At 38.3% G+C, this 18,868-nt stretch overlaps 1 protein-coding gene and 1 non-coding gene across 3 annotated transcripts in view; one reads left to right on the forward strand and one right to left on the reverse strand.

Annotated features, from left to right (window-relative positions):
- LOC122706945 (neuronal acetylcholine receptor subunit alpha-7) overlaps positions 1 to 18,868 on the reverse strand; it is a 141,048-nt gene that overhangs the window by 33,212 nt on the left and 88,968 nt on the right. The window lies entirely within an intron of this gene.
- LOC122707071 lies at positions 14,692 to 14,797 on the forward strand. Its single transcript, XR_006344602.1, has one exon. It is a non-coding gene; the product is annotated as a U6 spliceosomal RNA (small nuclear RNA).

The following is an 18,868-nucleotide window of genomic DNA, read 5'->3' on the forward strand; positions in this document are numbered from 1 at the left end:
CAAATGATTTCTCTCCTTCATTCTGTTTATAGAGTGAATTATAGCAATGAAGTTTTCTAAAGTTAAAACTTGCATTCTTATTAGAAAACTAAATTTGTTAAATAATTTAAAAAATTACTGCTAGATTTAGTGAAATACTTTAGTTAAGATGTATACATACATGCTCATAAGTGATGCTAGGTGGGACTTGCCTGCAAAATACACCTTTTCAAATTTATTTTTAAAAATGTATCAATCAAGAGGGTGAAAGGCAAGCTTCAGACTGGTAGAAAATACTTGAGAAAAGATATTTCTAATAAAGACTGCTATCCAAATAACTCTTCACAGTAAGAAAACAACCCAATCAAAAATGGGTCAAAAACTTGAACAGGTACATCAACAATGAAGATACGAGGGAATGTAAATTTAAACAACCAGATATCATCACACACCTACCAAATGATCAAACCCAAGATCACTGAGAACACCAAATCTGGCAAGGATATAGAGCAACAGCAACTTTCATTCACTACTGATGGGTATGCAAAATGGAACAATCACTTTGAAAGACAGTTTGGCTGTTTCTTACAAGACTAACCACCCCCTTACCATTGTTGTTGTTTTTCAGTCACTCAGTTGTGTCCCAAGTCTTTGTGACCCCATGGACTGAAGCATGCCAGGCTTCCCTGTTCTTCACTATCTCCCAGAGTTTGCTCAAACTCGTCCATGTCCATTGATTCATGATGCCATACAACCATCTCATCCTCTGTTGTCCCTTTCTCTTCTTGCCCTCAATCTTTCCCAGCATCAGGGTCTTTTCCAATAAGTTGGCTCTTCTCATCAGGTGGTCAAAGTACTGGAGCTTCAGCTTCAGCATCAGTCCTTCCAATGAATATTCAGAGTTGATTTCGTTTAGAATTGACTGGTTTGATCTCCTTGCTGTCCAAGGGACTCTCAAGAGTCTTCTCCAGCACCACATTTCAAAAGCATCAATTCTTTGATGCTCAGCATTCTTTCACATCCATACATGGCTACTGGAAAAGCCATTGCTTTGACTACATAGATCTTTGTCGGCAAAGTGATGTCTCTGCTTTTTAATACACCTGTCTAGGTTTGTCACAGCTCTTCTTCCAAGAAGCAGGCGTCTTTTAATTTCATGGCTGCAGTCACCATCTGCAGTGATTTTGGAGCCCAAGAAAATAAAGTCTGTCTCTGTTTCCATTTTTTCCCTATCTGTTTGCCATGAAGTGATGGAACTGGGTGCTATGATATTAGCTTTTTGAATGTTGGACTGGATGAAGCACAAGCTGGAATCAAGACTGCTGGGAGAAATAACAATAACCTCAGATATGCAGATGACACCACCCTTATGGCAGAAAGTGAAGAGGAATTAAAGAGCCTCTTGATGAAAGTGAAAGTGGAGAGTGAAAAAGCTCGCTTAAAACTTGACATTCAAACAATGTAGATCATGGCATCTGGTCCTATCACTTCATGGCAAATGGTGAAACTATGGCAACAGGGACAGACTTTATTTTCTTGGGCTCCAAAGTCACTGCAGATGGTGACTGCAGCCATGAAATTAAAAGATGCTTGCTCCTTGGAAGAAAAGCTATGACCAACCTAGACAGCATATTAAAAAGCAGAGACATTACTTTGCCAACAAAGGTCCATCTAGTCAAATATATGGTTTTTCCAGTAGTTTTGTATGGATGTGAGAGTTGACCCATAAAGAAAACTAAGCACCTAAGAATTGATGCTTTTGGACTGTGGTGTTGGAGAAGACTCTTGAACGGTCCTTGGACTGCAAAGAGATCAGACCAGTTAATCCTAAAGGAAATCAGTCCTGAATATTTATTGGAAGGACTGATGCTAAAGCTGAAGCTCCAATTGTGGCCACCTGATACAAAGAACACACTCATTAGAAAAGACCCTGATGCTTGAAGGCAGGTGGAGAGGGGGACGACAGAGGATAAAATGGTTGGAGGGCATCACTGACTCGATGGACATGAGTTTGAGCAAGCTCTGGGAGCTGATGATGTGACAGGGATGCCTGGCGTGCTGCAGTCCATGGGGTCACAAGGAGTTGGACACGACTGAGTGACTGAACTGTTTAATGTAAGCATTTAAGGCTACGAATTTCCCCTTACATATATATACACATGCTCTCACACATTCACACCCACTAAAGTTTTTTTTTATTCACATTTGGGTATTCAGTTCTCTAGATATATGTTTTAAGTAGAATGAGGACACATCTCTATTTGTGTCTATCTGTATCCATTTCTCTACATTAGATGAGGCTTGTTAACTGTGGAGTTCTATTGATACACACTTTTTTCCCTTCTTGAACTATCAAGTACTAAAAAAGTACACTAAAATCTTTTATCATAATTATGGATTTATCTACCAATTTTTCTTCATTTGTATCAAAGTCATTTTACTAGGTGTATACATGTGAAATTTGTTATATATTTAGAAATTTCATTATTACTTGAACTTTAACCTTAATTGTACCTCTTTTCTTATAGCAAGTGTGCATGTATATGAGAGTGTGTGTTTATGTGTGTGTTTTCCTGTTTTAAACATAGCCATTTAATTTTATCTTGTTCCAATTGATCAAATACACCTTTTCCTTTTTTTTTTTTTTTTTTTGCCTCTTGTGTACTTACTTTATTTCCATCCAAATAACGTATAGCTGGATTTTTAAATATAGATAGATAGATACAGACATAGATAGATAGATAGATGCATGGTGGATAAGTTGCTTCAGTTGTGTCTGACTCTTTGTGACCTCATTGACATAGCCTTCCAGGCTCCTCTGTTCATGGGATTTTCCAGGAAAGAATACTGGAGTGGGTTGCCATTTCTTACTATAGCAGATCTTCCAGACCCAGGGGTTGAACCTAAGTCTGTTATGTCTCTTTCTTTGGCAGGCAGGTTCTTTACCACTAGTGCCACATGAGAAGCCTCTGATAGACAGTAGATAGATAGTTGGGGAATCTCTGTCTTTTTAACTAACTGCCTAACCCTCTCTCTTCTCTTGTCTCTTACAATGCTTGGTTTTATTCTTACTCTTTAATTTTGCCCTCTTTATTTCTTTCTCCATTGATTGCACTTCCCTTGCTTCTTTAGGAGTCTCATATTTTCTTTATTCTTTCCCTACTAGCTTCTCATCTGTCTGGAAGATAAAAAAAATATTCTTATGTTGCTGATAGTTATTCTTATGTTTTTTATCCCTTTAAAATGAACATGTGTTTCTCTTTTCTAATTACAGAATAAAGCATATTCACAAAAAGGGAAAACGGAAAGCACTTGGTAGGTATAAAATAATTAATGAAATTATTTAAGGAATAAAAATTAAAATTACCCATAATTTTATAATTCACAGGCAACCTCTTTACCATTTTTTTCTGAACTTTTTATATGGATGTGGATACACTGGTTGTATATAATGCACATGCATATCACATGCATACACAGATATTTCAAACAAAATTTTGGACCTTACATACAGTAATCTAGAATTTATTTTTTTTCCCCATCTTGGCAATGTATCACAGATAGTTTTGATTCTTACATTTTTAACATATATATCTTACTCAAAGCTGGTAACTCTATGCTCTGCCAGAGCAACTTACATCCAACTAAGTGGTTTAACTCCAAGTACCAGCCATACAGTGCTTTATTATTTTCAGCATTTTAACCTCACTTTGTTTTTACCCCCACACTCAAGTTCACTGTTAATATTATATATGTTCAAAATTGTTTATATTTACCTGAATTTTTAACTGTATTTCTTCTCAGACCCTGTTCCTACATTTATACTCTGATAGTTTCATTATGGCAGTTTACCTCTTCATGGCAACAATAATTCTTGAGTCCTTCTTTTCCTGAAAATGTCCTGATTTTGTCCCTCACGTAAAGAAGGTTTATTAGCAGGTACAGAATTCTAGGCCAGCAATTATTTTCTCTCAAACTTTAATGTTTCTCTTATCTTTTTCTGCTTCTGACTGTTGCCTCTAAAAGGCCTGCAGTCAGTCTAATCTTCACGCTTTTGTAACAAACTATCTTTTGCTCTTTCAGTGTTTTCAGCATCTCCTTAGCTTCCTGCCTTCTGCAGGTTTTAGTAAAGTTGTCTAGGTGCCCATTCTTGTTATTTATCTTTCCTCAGACTTCTTGTATCTCCTGAAACTGAGGATTTATGTTGTTCATCAATATTATTAAATTCTCGGCCATTCTTTTGGAACATGGCTTCTGGAGAAAAAATTGTATCATATTTCACTGGAAAACTGCATCCTCTATAAGCACACAGCTCTGAGCTGGCTACCTGAGGTCTGGGACTACATCTGAGATCTTTGGAAGCTTATAAGCTGGCAGGCAGGGGATAGATGCATAAATTATGTGTTGTCTGGGAGTGATTTCACTGCTGTTGATTTGATTTCCTATGCCCTCTAAATAAACACATTTTATGTCCACTTACAATTCATCTCAACCTTCCTTTACTTCATATACATTTGTCCAGGTTTGACTTTTCCTTTAATTGGATCTAACATCTGCCTGGTTCCCTCAGTTTTATGAGTAAAATTAATTCTTTAGCATGTGTCCATTTTTACATATCTGCACATGGGTCACAATTTTACCTTTACACTGAAAAATCATCTCCTAATACTTCTCCCATGTTCTACTATTTCCTTCTACAATACCAGCCACTGCGTGTGGGAGCACCTTCTCATGAGAGGAACTCATATGCCCTGTCTCAGGGTTAATAAGTGTGGGGTCACTCCTGAGTGGGGTTCATGCATCCACATATATTGCTTTCTGCCAGACCTCTGACATACTGTGCTGTTATTTTGATGACTCCTCCTATTTTTGACTTATTTGAAAAATAGGAATAACAAAAGTACCCTTCTCGGAAATGTTGTAAACATATGTAAAATATTTGCAGGACCTGGTACAGAGAAGCACTTGAGAAGTGTGAGATAGTCCAACTGTTCACTCTTCTTTCATATTTCCCAACTGTGAAAATATGATTTCATATTTTACTGGCTATGATTCAACCCAGGAAATTGCTTCCACTCCTTTGACTGTCTCATCTGACACTCAATACTTCTACCAAGATTTCAATTTAAAAAAAAAATTTCATTGGCATGTTTTTGATTTATAATGTGTACAGCACACTGATTCAGTTATACACATATGTATGTATAACTATATGGGGGTGTATGTGTGTGTCTATATACTGGCTTCCTGGGTGGCTCAGTGGTAAAGAATCCACTTGCAAACATAACAGATACAGGAGATGCAGGTTCGATCCCTGGATCAGGAAGATCTCCTGGAGGAAGAAATGGATCCAGTATTCTTGCCTGGAAGATTCCACAAACAGAGGAGCCTGGAGGGCTATAGTCCATGGGGTCACAAAGAGTTGGACATGACTGAGCACATGCATGTACACATATACATGTATTATTTTTTAAGATTCCTTTCCCTTATAGGTAATTACAAAATATTGAGTATACTTCCCTGTGCTATACAGTAGGTCCTTGTTTATCTAGCTTATATACAGTAGTGTATATGTTAATCCCAAACTCCTAAGTTATCCCTCCTCTACCTTTCTCCTTTGATAATTGTAAGTTTTTTTATGTCCATGAGTTTATTTCTGTTTTATAGATAAATTGAGTTTTTTATTTTGACATCTATAATTTTCATCTCTATCAACTTTAGGTGATTTTTTTCAAAGCAGCTATTCAGAGTGTTTTGCTTTTTTCTTACATTTTCAATTCTTGTGCTTAATTATTTAAACATTATTTATTAGTTTCTATTATCTAAAACTTAGATCCAGATCTGCAGTTGTTGTATCTGCTGATATTTGCTCCAAGAGAACTGCTGTTTCTTTACATGTTTTTTTGTAAGCTTAATTTTCAACTCATCCATTTGTGCGTGTCTGTTTGCCTTTGAGTTCCATTGCTATCTATATGCCTACAACCCTGACGGTCTGTGCAACATTTGCTGTAAAATCTAATGAAGGCCTATGCAAAGAGCTTAGGAGACACAAATGCAGCCAGTGTTGGTGGAAGCAAAGGACAGGTTGGGGGAGAGCAGAGCCCTGTGGCTGTCCCCCCCCAGCTTTCCAGACCCCACTCTGGGACGCCAACCACTGTAGTTTGTGCTATTTGTCAGGTGGCAGAAAACTCAAGGCTCAAACACCAATGCACCACCATGGAACTTGGACAGCACATACCTTGCCTTCCAGATGCCACAGACTGGAATGAATCTCCAGTCTCCAAGCCCCTGGTTGTGACATGCAACTTCACCTCACATAGCCAGAAACAGGTTAGCTTCCTGTTCACCTTCCTGGACTGAGAAGGAGATACTCCTTTGGCCCCCTTCTCACAAAGGGCAGTGCTTCAAAGGCAGTACCTGCTCAGTTCCAGCCCACCTCATCTAGGTGAGAGGGCAGGGCCCAGATCTCAACCCTGCCTCCCAAGTTTTTGTGTAGTGTTAGTTGCTCAGTCATATCGACTCTTTGCGACCCTAGGGACGGTAACCCACCAGGCTTCTCTGTCCTTGGGATTCTCCAGGCAAGAATACTGGAGTGGGTTGCAATTTCTTTCTCCAGGAATCTTCTCAACTTGGGGATGAAACACGGGTTTTCTGCATCACAGGCAGATTCTTTATCATTTGAGCTGCAAGGAAGCTCCCTACAGGGAAGCTGCTTCCCTAGGAGAGCTTCCCCCCCCCCCATTTATTTTTATTAGTTGGAGGCTAATTACTTTACAATATTGTAGTGGTTTTTGCCATACATTGACATGAATTAGCCATGGATTTAGATGTGTTCCCCATCCTGAACCCCCTCCCACCTCCCTCCCCATCCCATCCCTCTGGGTCATCCCAGTGCACCAGCCCCGAGCACTTGTCTCATGCATCCAACCTGTACTGGCGATCTGTTTCACACTTGATAATATACATGTTTCGATGCTGTTCTCTTGAAACATCCCACCTTCACCTTCTCCCGTAGAGTCCAAAAGTCTGTTCTATATATCTGTGTCTCTTTTTCTGTCTTGCATATAGGGTTATCGTTACCATCTTTCTAAATTCCATATATATGTGTTAGTATGCTGTATCGGTCTTTATCTTTCTGGCTTACTTCACTGTGTTTAATGGGCTCCAGTTTTATCCATCTCATTAGAACTGATTCAAATGTATTCTTTTTAATGGTGAGTAATATTCCATTGTGTATATGTACCACAACTTTCTTATCCATTCATCTGCTGATGGGCATCTAGGTTGCTTCCATGTCCTGGCAATTATAAACAGTGGTGTGATGAACATTGGGGTACACGTGTCTCTTTCAGATCTGGTTTCCTCGGTGTGTATGCCCAGGAGTGGGATTGCTGGGTCATATGGCAGTTCTATTTCCAGTTTTTTAAGGAATCTCCACACTGTTCTCCATAGTGGCTCTACTAGTTTGCATTCCCACCAACAGTGTAAGAGGGTTCCCTTTTCTCCACACCCTCACCAGCATTTATTGCTTGTAGACTTTTGGAAAGCAGCCATTCTGACTGGCATGTAATGGTACCTCACTGAGGTTTTGATTTGCATTTCTCTGATGATGAGTGATGTTGAACATCTTTTCATGTGTTTGTTAGCCATCTGCATGTCTTCTTTGGAAAAATGTCTGTTTAGATCTTCAGCCCATTTTTTGATTGGGTTATTTATTTTTCTGGAACTGAGCTTCAGGAGTTGCTTGTATATTTTTGAGATTAATCCTTTGTCTGTTTCTTCATTTGCTACTATTTTCTCCCATTCTGAAGGCTGTCTTTTCACCTTGCTTATAGTTTCCTTTGTTGTGCAAAAGCTTTAAGTTTAATTTATATTCCAATATTCTGGGAGGTGGGTCATAGAGGATCTTGCTGTGATTTATGTCAGAGAGTGTTTTGCCTATGTTCTCCTCTAGGAGTTTTGTAGTTTCTGGTGTTACATTTAGATCTTTAATCCATTTTGAGTTTATTTTTGTGTATGGTGTTAGAAAGTGTTCTAGTTTCATTCTTTTACAAGTGGTTGACCAGTTTTCCCAGCACCACTTGTTAAAGAGGTTTCTTTTTTCCATTGTATATTCTTGCCTCCTTTGTCAAAGATAAGGTGTCCATAGGTACATGGATTTAGCTCTGGGCCTCCTATTTTGTTCCATTGATCTATATTTCTGTCTGAGCTTTTTTGTGACCTGGGACACAGGACTGCTCCCTGAGCTCCCAGGGCTTCATGTGGGGAAAGCACTGGCCTCTGCTCTCCTGGGCTGCTCAGACCCCCTGCAGTTCCTCTCACACAGGTGGGGCAGCCTACTTTCTGAATGTGAATGAGGCCATGAAGTAAAAGTGAATTCTCCATTTCTAAGCTGTATAACCTGTGACACCCTTTCTTTCCAGGGCCATGAAACCAAGGGAACAAGAGAAGGCTAGCCACCTCTGCCGGGGAAGGGAGAACTTCTGCCCCTGGTGCCCTTGGTTACCGTGCACATATGGATTGTGTATCAGGTGTGGAAATTCTCACAGGAGTGAAGGTGACCAGAAAATACAGAGGGAAAGGCGCTGAATGTGCACTCTGCCCAGCTGGGCTCGTGGCCGCTGAGCAGGCCACCGGGAGAACCTCCCACCTAACTGGGTCCACCAACTCCATGCCTGGAGTTCCCCAGTAATTGACTGAAAAGTGATCAGACTAATTTTTTAAGGGAGTTTTTCCTTTAGGTGAAGAATATAAAGAAATTCATCAACAATAATCTGAATAAATATGAAATCTAAAAAAACTAGCATTATGTTTTTTGAAAAATACCACTTGCTATGACAGTATAAATAAAATCTAAAAATGATAACACAGAAACAGTGTTTTTATCTTCAAGAAGTTAATCTAAAGATGTCCTGCCTAAAGTTATACTAAATATTTCCACCAAAAAACTGAAGCGAGAAGGTTAATAATGAAAAATAAAAACTTGGTTTAGATTAAGTGGAACATATCATCAGGGACCTAGTTTGCTTATAAGTAAACCAGGCTGGTATAATGTGTTTGGAAAGAAATTTTGTAAAATGGAATAAGAGGATTTAAGAACCTTAAAAAGCCCATGTTTCATCTGGAAAAATACATATGATTAAAATAAATACAGTCACAAATATGTTTATTATCATTTTCAAAAAACAAAAATTAGAGCTCAGACTTTCAGTTATGGATAGGATAGACACTTACTTATTTGCATGGACTGAACTGCCCCCTCTCCAAATTCATATGTTGCTGGAGTCCTAACCCCCAGTATGACTATATTTGGAAACAGGACCTTTAAGGAGGTAATTAAGGCTAAGTGCTCAGTCATAAGGATGGGGTCCTAATCCAATAGGACTGGTAGCCTTATAAGAATAGGCTAAATTAATATTCATCTTCTCTCTCTTCTCTTCCATACGAGGGCACAGTGAGAATCCAGGAAGGGAGGTTTCACCAGGAAAAGAACTGGCTGGCTATTGATCTTGGATTTCCAGCCTCCAGAACTGGGAAAAATAAAAGTCTCCATTTTTATGTATTCACTACAGTTACTTAACAGTTTTGTGGAACAACAACAGTTCCACAAAATATATATATTTATCTATATATAGACAAATAAGAAATAAAGTGCAATGGTCTGGGTATTCTGCCCTAAATAAATACCTACTTTAGGGAAAAAATGCCTAAAGTATGATATTTTGTTATTAGTGTTTTGCAGCACTATTACTTCCATTAACTATGCCTAAAACTCTTAACATAATATATAAACAAACATAAGGCCACTGTGAAAGTGCAGAGAAGAAAGCAAAAGGACTGACACTAGGACCCTGGGCTTTCCATTTGTCTCATGTTCCAAACTGAGTCTTGGAGAAGCATCAAAAGTGTAGACAAAAACAACGAAAACATCTTAAGAAGAGCCAAATGACCTGGAAAGGGCAACCAGAGAGACAGAAAACAAATTAAGTAAAAGTCCCACCTCAGCTAAACACCAAAGGAAAAACTCACGTTCTACCACCAACCCGATCAACTGTGGACTGTAGGCTGCCAACCAAATTACATATTCCAAGAAAATGTTATTAAAATAAGCAAGATTTACAGTATTATGTCCAGATAAACTAGACTTTAGATGAAAGAAAATTACAAAGGGCAGATAATAAATTTACATACTGATAAAAATTCCATCTACCAAGAAGGCACAGCAATCATACATTCTTTCCCAAACAAACAAGCTGAAAAATATATGAACTGAAACCAGACAGAAGTTTAAAAAAAAAAGAGAGATAAATCCACATTCTTCAACACTCCTCCTCAATACTTGATAAGAGGACAACTAGGAAAGTCATGGAACACACACCATCAACAAATAGGACCTAACTGACAGAAAACACTTCCCCAACACAGCAAAAACAATGTTTTCAAGTCCTCATGGAATATATGCTAGACAGATTACAACTTGTGCCATAAAATCCTCAACAAATTTAAAAGAATTTAAACCATACAGAATGTGTGATCTGTGTCTGCAATGGAATCAAATTAAAAACAAATAAAAAAAGGAGATAAGAGGAGAATTTCCAAACACTCAGAATATAAACACCATTTAAAAAATAATCTATGAGTCAAAAACAAACTCTACAGAGAACTCAAAAGATAAACTGAACTGAAGAAAATAAAAATACAATATATCAAAATTTGTGAAGCGCAGGTAAAGGACAGAGAGGGAGATTTGTTGTTGTTCAGTCACTAAGCCATTATGATTCTTTGTGACCTCATGAACTGTAGCATGCCAGGCCTCCCTGTCCTTCACTATCTTCCAGGGTTTCCTCAGACTCAAGCCCATTGAGTCAGTGATGCCACCCAACCATCTCATCCTCTGTTGCCCCCTTCTCCTTTTGCCCTCAATCTTTCCCAGCATCAGGGTATTTTCCAATGAGCTGGCTTTTCGCATGACGTGGCCAAAGTATTGGAGCTTCAGCATCAGACCTTCCAGTGAATAGTCAGGGTTGATTTCTTTTAGGATTGACTGGTTTGATCTCCTTGCTGTCCAAGGGACTCTCAGGAGTCTTCTCCAGTACCACAGTTCAAAAGCATCAATTCTTTGGCACTCAGCCTTCTTTATGGTCCAACTCTCACATCCGTACATGACTACTGGAAAAACCATAGCTTTGACTATACTGCCCTTTGTTGGCAAAGTGGTGTCTCTGCTTTTTAATATGCTGTCTAGCTTTGTCATAGCTTTTCTTCCAAAGAACAAATGTCTTTTAATTTTGTGGCTGCAGTCTGCAGTGATTTTGGAGTCCAAGAAAATAAAATCTTTCACTGTTTCCACTTTCCCCTCCATCTATTTGCCATGGGGTGATTGGACCGGTTGCCATGATCTTTGTTTTTTGAATGCTGAGTTTTAAGCCAGCTTTTTCATTCTCCTCTTTCACCTTCATCAAGAGGCTCTTTAGCTCCTGATCACTTTCTGCCTTTATTATAGTATCATCTGCATATCTGAGGTTGTTGGTATTTCTCCCGGCAATCTTGATTCCAGTTTGTGTTTCATCCAGCCTGGCATTTCACATGACGAACCCTGCATATAAGTTAAATAAGCAGGGTGACAAAATACAACCTTGACGTACTCCTTTCCCAATTTTGAACCAGTCAGCTGTTACATGTCTGGTTCTAACTGCTGCTTTTTGAGCTGCATACAGATTTCTCAGGAGGCAGATAAGGTGGTCTGGTATTCCCATCTCTTTAAGAATTTTCCACAGTTTGTTATGATCCACACAGTCAAAGGTTTTTAGCGTAGTCAATGAAGCAGAAGTAGATTTTCTTTTTTAATTTTCTTAGAGCTTTTTCTGTGATCCAGCAGATGTTGACATTTTGATCTCTGGTTCCTCTGCCTTTTCTAAATTCAACTTGTGCATCTGAAAGTTCTCAGTTCATGTATTGTTGAAGTCTAGCTTGAAGGATTTTGAGCATTACCTTGCTAGCATGTGGAATGAATACAATTCTGAGGTAGTTTTAACATTCTTTGGCATTGCCCTTCTTGGAATCAGAATGAAAACTGATCTTTTACAGTGCTGTGGCCACTGCTGAGTTTTCCAAATTTGCTGGCATATTGAATGAAGCACTTTAACAGCATCATCTTTTAGGGTTAGAAATAGCTCAGCTAGAATTCCATCACCTTCACTAACTTTGTTCATAGTAATACTTCCTAGGGCCCACTTGACTTCACATTCCAGGATGTCTGGCACTAGGTGAGTGACCATACCATCATGGTTATCTGGGTCATTAAGACCTTTTTGTACAGTTCTTCTGAGTATTCTTGCCGCCTCTTCTTAATATCTTCTGCTTCTGTTATGTCCTTGCTATTTCTGTCCTTTAGAGTACCCATATTTGCATGAAATGTTCCCTTGGTATCTCTAATTTTCTTGAAGAGATCTCTAGTCTTTCCCATTCTATTGTTTTCCTCTATTTCTCTGCATGGTTCATGTAAGAAGGCTTTCTTATCTCTCCTTGCTGTTCTCTAGAACTCTGCATTCAGTTGGGTCTATCTTTCCTTTTATCCTTTGCCTTTCACTTCTCTTCTTTTCTCAGCTATTTGTAAGGCCTCCTCAGACAACCACTTTGCCTTCTTGCATTTCTTTACCTTGGGCATGATTTTAGTCATCACCTCCTGTACAATGATACGAACCTCCATCCCTAGTTCTTCAGGTACTCCATCTCCCAGATTTAGTCCCTTGAATCTTATTTGTCATCTCCACTGTATAATCATAAGAGATTTGATTTAGGTCATAAATGAATTGCCTAGTGGTTTTCCCTACTTTCTTCAATTTGAGCCTGTGTTTTGCACGGAAGGAGTTGATGATCTGAGCCACAGTAAGCTCTAGGTCTTTTCTTGGCTGACTGTATAGAGCTTCTCCATCTTTGGCTGCAAAGAATACAATCCATCTGATTTTGGTATTGACCAGAGAGGGAAATGCATAGTAGTAAATGCTTACACTAGAAGAAATCTCAAGTCTGTAACTCCATGCTCACTCTTCAAGTAACAAGAAAGAAGCAAAAAATAAACCTATAAAAGTAGAGAGAATGAAATAATAAATACAGGAAGAAAAATCAATGACAGAAAATAAAAACAATAGGGAAAGTCAATGAAACAAAAATCTACTTCTTTGAAAATATCAATTAAATTGACAAGCCAATATTAGGAATGAATCTGAGTATATTACTATAAGCCCTATACACATCAAAAAAACGACAAGGGAATGTTGCAAACAACTCTTCACACATGCATTTCCCATTTTAGATGAAATAAACCAATTCCTTGGAAAAGCACAGCCTACTAAAACTTAAACGAGAGAAAATAAACTGAACAGTCACAAAATTATTAAACAAATCGAATTAATAATTTAAAAATTCCTGAAAAGAATTCACTAGGTCCTGATAATTTCACTAGAAAATTCTACTGAACAATTAAGAAGTATTAATACCAGTTCTATAACTCTGTAACAGAAAGTAGAGGATGAGAGAATATCTATCCACTCATTTTAAGAAGCTAATATTGTTCTGAAAACAAAACCACAAAGATGATACTGAAAAAATAATAAGAAAAAAGCTAGAAATGTACAGACTACATCCCCTCATAAACAGACATAAAAATCCTTAACAAGAAATAAGCAAATACAATTCAACAGTATATATAAAGAATTATACACACAACCAAGTGGGGTTTATTCCATGACTGCAAGGCTGGTTGAACATTTCAAAACTGATCACTGAATCAACCATGTGTGTGTTAGTAGCTCAGTCGTGTCTGACTCCACAATGCCATGGACTGTAGCCTGCCAGGCTAAACAGTAAAAAGCACATGCTTATATCAGCTGATTCAAAAAAAAAGGAGGACTGACAAATATTTAACATTCATGCAGAATGAAAACTGTCAGAAAACTGCAATTAGAGAGGGACTTCCTCAGCCTGATAAAGAACATCTACCAAAAAAAAAAAAAAAAAAGAAGAAGAAAGAAAAACACAACTAGTATAATAGTAAAAAGACTGAATGCCTTCCCTCTAAGATCTTGAGTTAGGCAGAGATATCTGCTTTCAACAGTCTTATTCAAAATAATACTGGAGTCTTCACCAGGAGAGCAGAGGAAATAAAGGCATACAGACTAGAAAGAAACAAAACTGTCTTATTTGCAGTTAACAGGATGATAGAAATCATTTACATGACTATGTGGACAGCCCCAAGAAATCTGTAATAGCAACAACAAAACTCCACAAGTCCAAAAACTAATACATGAGTGGAGCGAAGTCAGAAGATCCAAGATCAATATTAAAAAAGAATTGTGAAGGAGGGTTCGAGATGGTGGCATAGGATGATTCTGAACTCATCTCCTTCTACAGACAGAACAGATCCACAACTACATATGGGATAATCTCCTCATAAAGGGGCCTGGAACCTGGATGAACAGCACCTCTACAACAAAGCATTGAAATAGTGAAGACAGGCACAGAGATGTCTCACCAAGAAAGAAAGAAATCACATCCTGGCTGCAGTGATCCACAATTGAGAAGGATCAGAAAGGTCCTAATCTTTTCTCTGAGGAGTAAGGGACTCAAGTTCCATATCATGTACCTTGACCCCTAGATCCTGCACAGGAGAGATGAGTCCCCCAAACACCTGATTTTAAAAACCAAAAGAGAGTGCTCACTTTGGCAGCACATATACTAAAACTGGAACAATACAGAGAAGATTAGCATGGTCCTTGAACAAGGATGATACACAATTTGTGAAGCATTCCTTATTTTTTTGGCTTATTCACAAGACAGAAACATATTCGCCGACATAGAAAACAATTTTATGGCTACCAAACAGGGAAGGAAGGGATAAATTAGGATTTGGGGATTTACATACACATACTACTATATATAAAATAAACACAAGAAAACTACTGTTTAACAAAGGGAGCTATACTCAATATCTTGTAATAACCTTTAATGGAAAATAATCTGAAAAAGAATATATATATATATATGTATATATATATATGTATCTGGATCACTTTGCTATACACCTGGAATCAACACAACACTATAAATCAACTACAGTTCAATTTTTTTAAAAAGCTGAAATGGAATGCATCTAGGAGAACCACAGAAGTGAGAGAATAGAAGACTTGCTCTTAAAGAGCCCACATGCAGACTCACCCAACTCCAAAACCAGCATGAAAACACTAGATTAAAAAGCATATGTACTGCAGCTCAAGGGAAACCACTTACCAAGCTTGAAGCATCATCACAAAGGCAGGAACTGGTTCAGATGTTCCCGGGGGACTAGGAGACAGTGGCAGGAACCATTTTTGCCATTTCAGAGTACCTTGCTAATTAGCAGGCACCATTTTGAAATTCTCCAAGTTTATAGCACCAGTGAGTGTGTCCCGCTGAGAGTTCCATCCACTTCTGCACATCAGCCAAGTGAAAGCCTCGCCTACCAGTGGTGCAGCCCTTGCAGGAAGGTCTCAAAGCCAGCCTGGAGGGTGTGCCTCATCCACCTGCACAGCAGGGCACCCAGCCTATGTCCCTCAGCCATCCGGGGGGGTCAGCCCAGCTCACTAGCCTGCCACAGAAGCAGCTATGGCCCCACAAGAAAGTGGGGTGCATGCAGGTCACATAGAGGGCACCTAAATGCCTGGCTCTAGTGGCCAAGCAGAAATGCACCTCTGAGCCCCACAGGGCATTTCCTAAATAAGGTCACTCCTTCAAGACTGGGAAGGATAGCTGATTCACCTAACAGACAGAAACAAACAGAGAATTAAGAAAAATAAGGAGACAGAGGAATATGCTCCAATGGGAAGAATAAGACAACATCTCAAAAATAACTAAATAAAGTGGAAATAAGCACTCTATCCAATAAAGAGTTAATAGTAATGGTTATATAGATGATCACCAAACTCAGGAAATAAATGGATGGGCACAGTGAGAATGTCCACAGAGATAGAAAATATAAGAAAGTACCAAATAAAAGTTACACCTAAACTGAAAGATACACTAGAGGAGTTCACCAGAGCAGACTGGATGAGCTAGAAGAACAAATAAGCAAACTGGAAGATAGAATGATTGAACTCATCCAGACAGAACAGTAAAATGAAAAAGAACTTAAAAAGTGAAAATACCTAAGGGGGGCTTTGAGATAACATCAAGCAGAAGAGCAATTTGCATTATAGAGGTTCCAGATGGAGAGGATAAAGAAAAAGGACCAGAAAAATTATTTGAAGAAATAGTGGCTGAAAACTTCCCCTATCTGTGAAAGGAAATAGACATCCAGAGAAGTGCAGATGATTTCAAATAAGATGAATCTATAGACACACAGACCAAGACATACTATAATTAAAACAATTAATGTTAAGGATAAAGAGGAAATTCTAAAGGGAGAAAGAGAAAAACAAGGTAACATACAAGAGGTCTATCAGTAGATTTCTCAGCAGAAACTGTACAGACCAGAAGGGAGTGGCATGATATACTAACAGTGCTGAAAGTCAAAAAAAAAAAAAAAAATTCTAGCCATGATTCTCTGCCTAGAAAGTTTATCATTCAGAACTGAAGACGAGATCAAGATATTCCAAGATAATTAAAGCTAAAGAAGTTCATCATCACTAAACCAACCCAACAAGAAATGTTAAAGGGACTTTTTAAGCTGAAAAGATAAAAAGAAATGGCATAATTAATAATAAGAAAACATACAAAAGTAAAAATCTCACTGAAAAGGTTAACATATGATAAACACAGTGAACTAGTCCCTTATAAAACAAGCAGGAAGGTCAAAAGACAAAAGCAATAAAATTAACTAAAATTAAAATAATTACTTAAGGGGTGCATAAAATAAAGAGATTTAAAGTGAGTCACTGAAAGTATAAAAGATGGGGCTTGCTGTGTTTAGTCACTCAGTTGTGTCTGACTCTTTGTGACCCCATGGATTGTAGCCCACAGGTTCCTCGGTCCTTGAGATTTTTCAGGCAAGAATACTGGAGTGGGTTGCCATTTCCTCCTCCAGGGGAATCTTCCTAGCCCAGGAATAAAACATGGGGGAATATCAAAAGGATAAAGTTATGGAATGTATTCAAATTTAAGCTGCTGCCAACTTAAAACAGCCTAATTGTATAGGATGTTATCTATGACCTCATAGTATGGCAACAAATACATACTATTGATACTTACTTTAAATGTAACTGGACTAAATTTATCAATCAGAATACACAGAGTGGATGAATGGACCAAAAAAAAAAAAAAAAAGACCAAAACACAGGCTGCCTACAAGAGGCTCAGTTCAGAGGAAAGGACACACATAGACTAAAACTGGAGAGATGGAAACAGATACTCCATGCAAAGGGAAAGGAAAAGAAAGCTGGAGTAGCTACACTCACATCAGACAAAATGGCATTTAAAACTAACAGTGAAATAAAAGGCAGCAAAGGGCATTATGTAATAATAGGGTCGCTACTGAGCAACCAATGGGTCATCTATGAAATCAAAAATTATCTAGAGAGAAATGAAATAGAAATATGACATGCTAAAATCTATGGGATACAGTAAAGAGACTACTCTACACATGGACATCACCAGATGGTCAATGTCGAAATTAGATTGATTATATTCTTCGCAGCCGAAGGTGGAGAAGCTCCATACAGTCAACAAAAACAAGACCAGGAGCTGACTGTGGCTCAGATCATGAATTCATTATTGTAAAATTCAGACTTAAACTGAAGAAGGTAGAGAAACCCACTAGACCATTCAGGTATGACCTAAATCAAATCCCTTACAATTTTACAGTGGAAGTGACAAATAGATTCAAAGGATTAGATCTGATAGAGTTCCGGAAGAACTATGGACAGAGGTTCATAACACTGTACAGGAGGTGGTGATCAAAACCATCCCCAAGAAGACATGCAAAAAGGCAAAATGGTTGTCTGAGAAGGCCTTACAAGCAGCTGAGAAAAGAAGAGAAGCAAAAAGCAAAGGAGAAAAGCAAAGACACATCTATCTGAATGCAGAGATCCAAACAATAGCAAAGAGAGATAAGAAAGCCCTCCTAAGTGATCAATGCAAAGAAATAGAGGAAAACAATAGAATGGGAAAGACTAGAGAGCTCTTCAAGAAAATTAGAAATACCAAGGGAATATTTCATGCAAAGATGGGCACTATAAAGGACAGAAATAGCAAGGACGTAACAGAAGCAGAAGATATTAAGAAGAGGTGGAGAGAATACACGGAAGAACTATACAAAAAAGATCTTAATGACCCAGATAACCACGATGATGTGATCACTCACCTAGAGCCAGACATCCTGGAGTGTGAAGTCAAGTTGGCATTAGGAAGCATCACTATGAACAAAGCTAGTGGAGGTGTTGGAATTCCAGCTAAACTATTTCAAATCCTAAAAGATGATGCTGTGAAAGTGCTGTGCTTAATATGCCAGCAAATTTGGAAAACTCAGCAATGGCCACAGGACTGGAAAGGTCAGTTTTCATTCCAATCCCAAAGAAAGGCAAAGCAAAAGAATGTTCAAACCACCACACAATTGCATTCATCTCATACACTAGCAAAGTAATGCTCAAAATTCTCCAAGCTAGGCTTCATTAGTACATGAACTAAGAATGTCCAGATGTTGAAGCTGGATTCAGAAAAGGCAGAGGAACCAGAGATCAAATTGCCAACATCTGTTGGATCATAGGAAAAGCCAGAGAATTCCAGAAAAACATCAATTTCTGCTTCACTGACTATGCTAAAGCCTTTGTGTGGATCATTACAAACTGTGGAAAATTCTTCAAGAGATGGGAATACCAGACCACCTGATCTGCGTTTCGAGAAATCTGTATTCAGGTCA

The sequence above is a fragment of the Cervus elaphus genome, chromosome 13, assembly GCF_910594005.1.
Source record: "Cervus elaphus chromosome 13, mCerEla1.1, whole genome shotgun sequence".
Classification (NCBI taxonomy): Eukaryota; Metazoa; Chordata; class Mammalia; order Artiodactyla; family Cervidae; genus Cervus; species Cervus elaphus.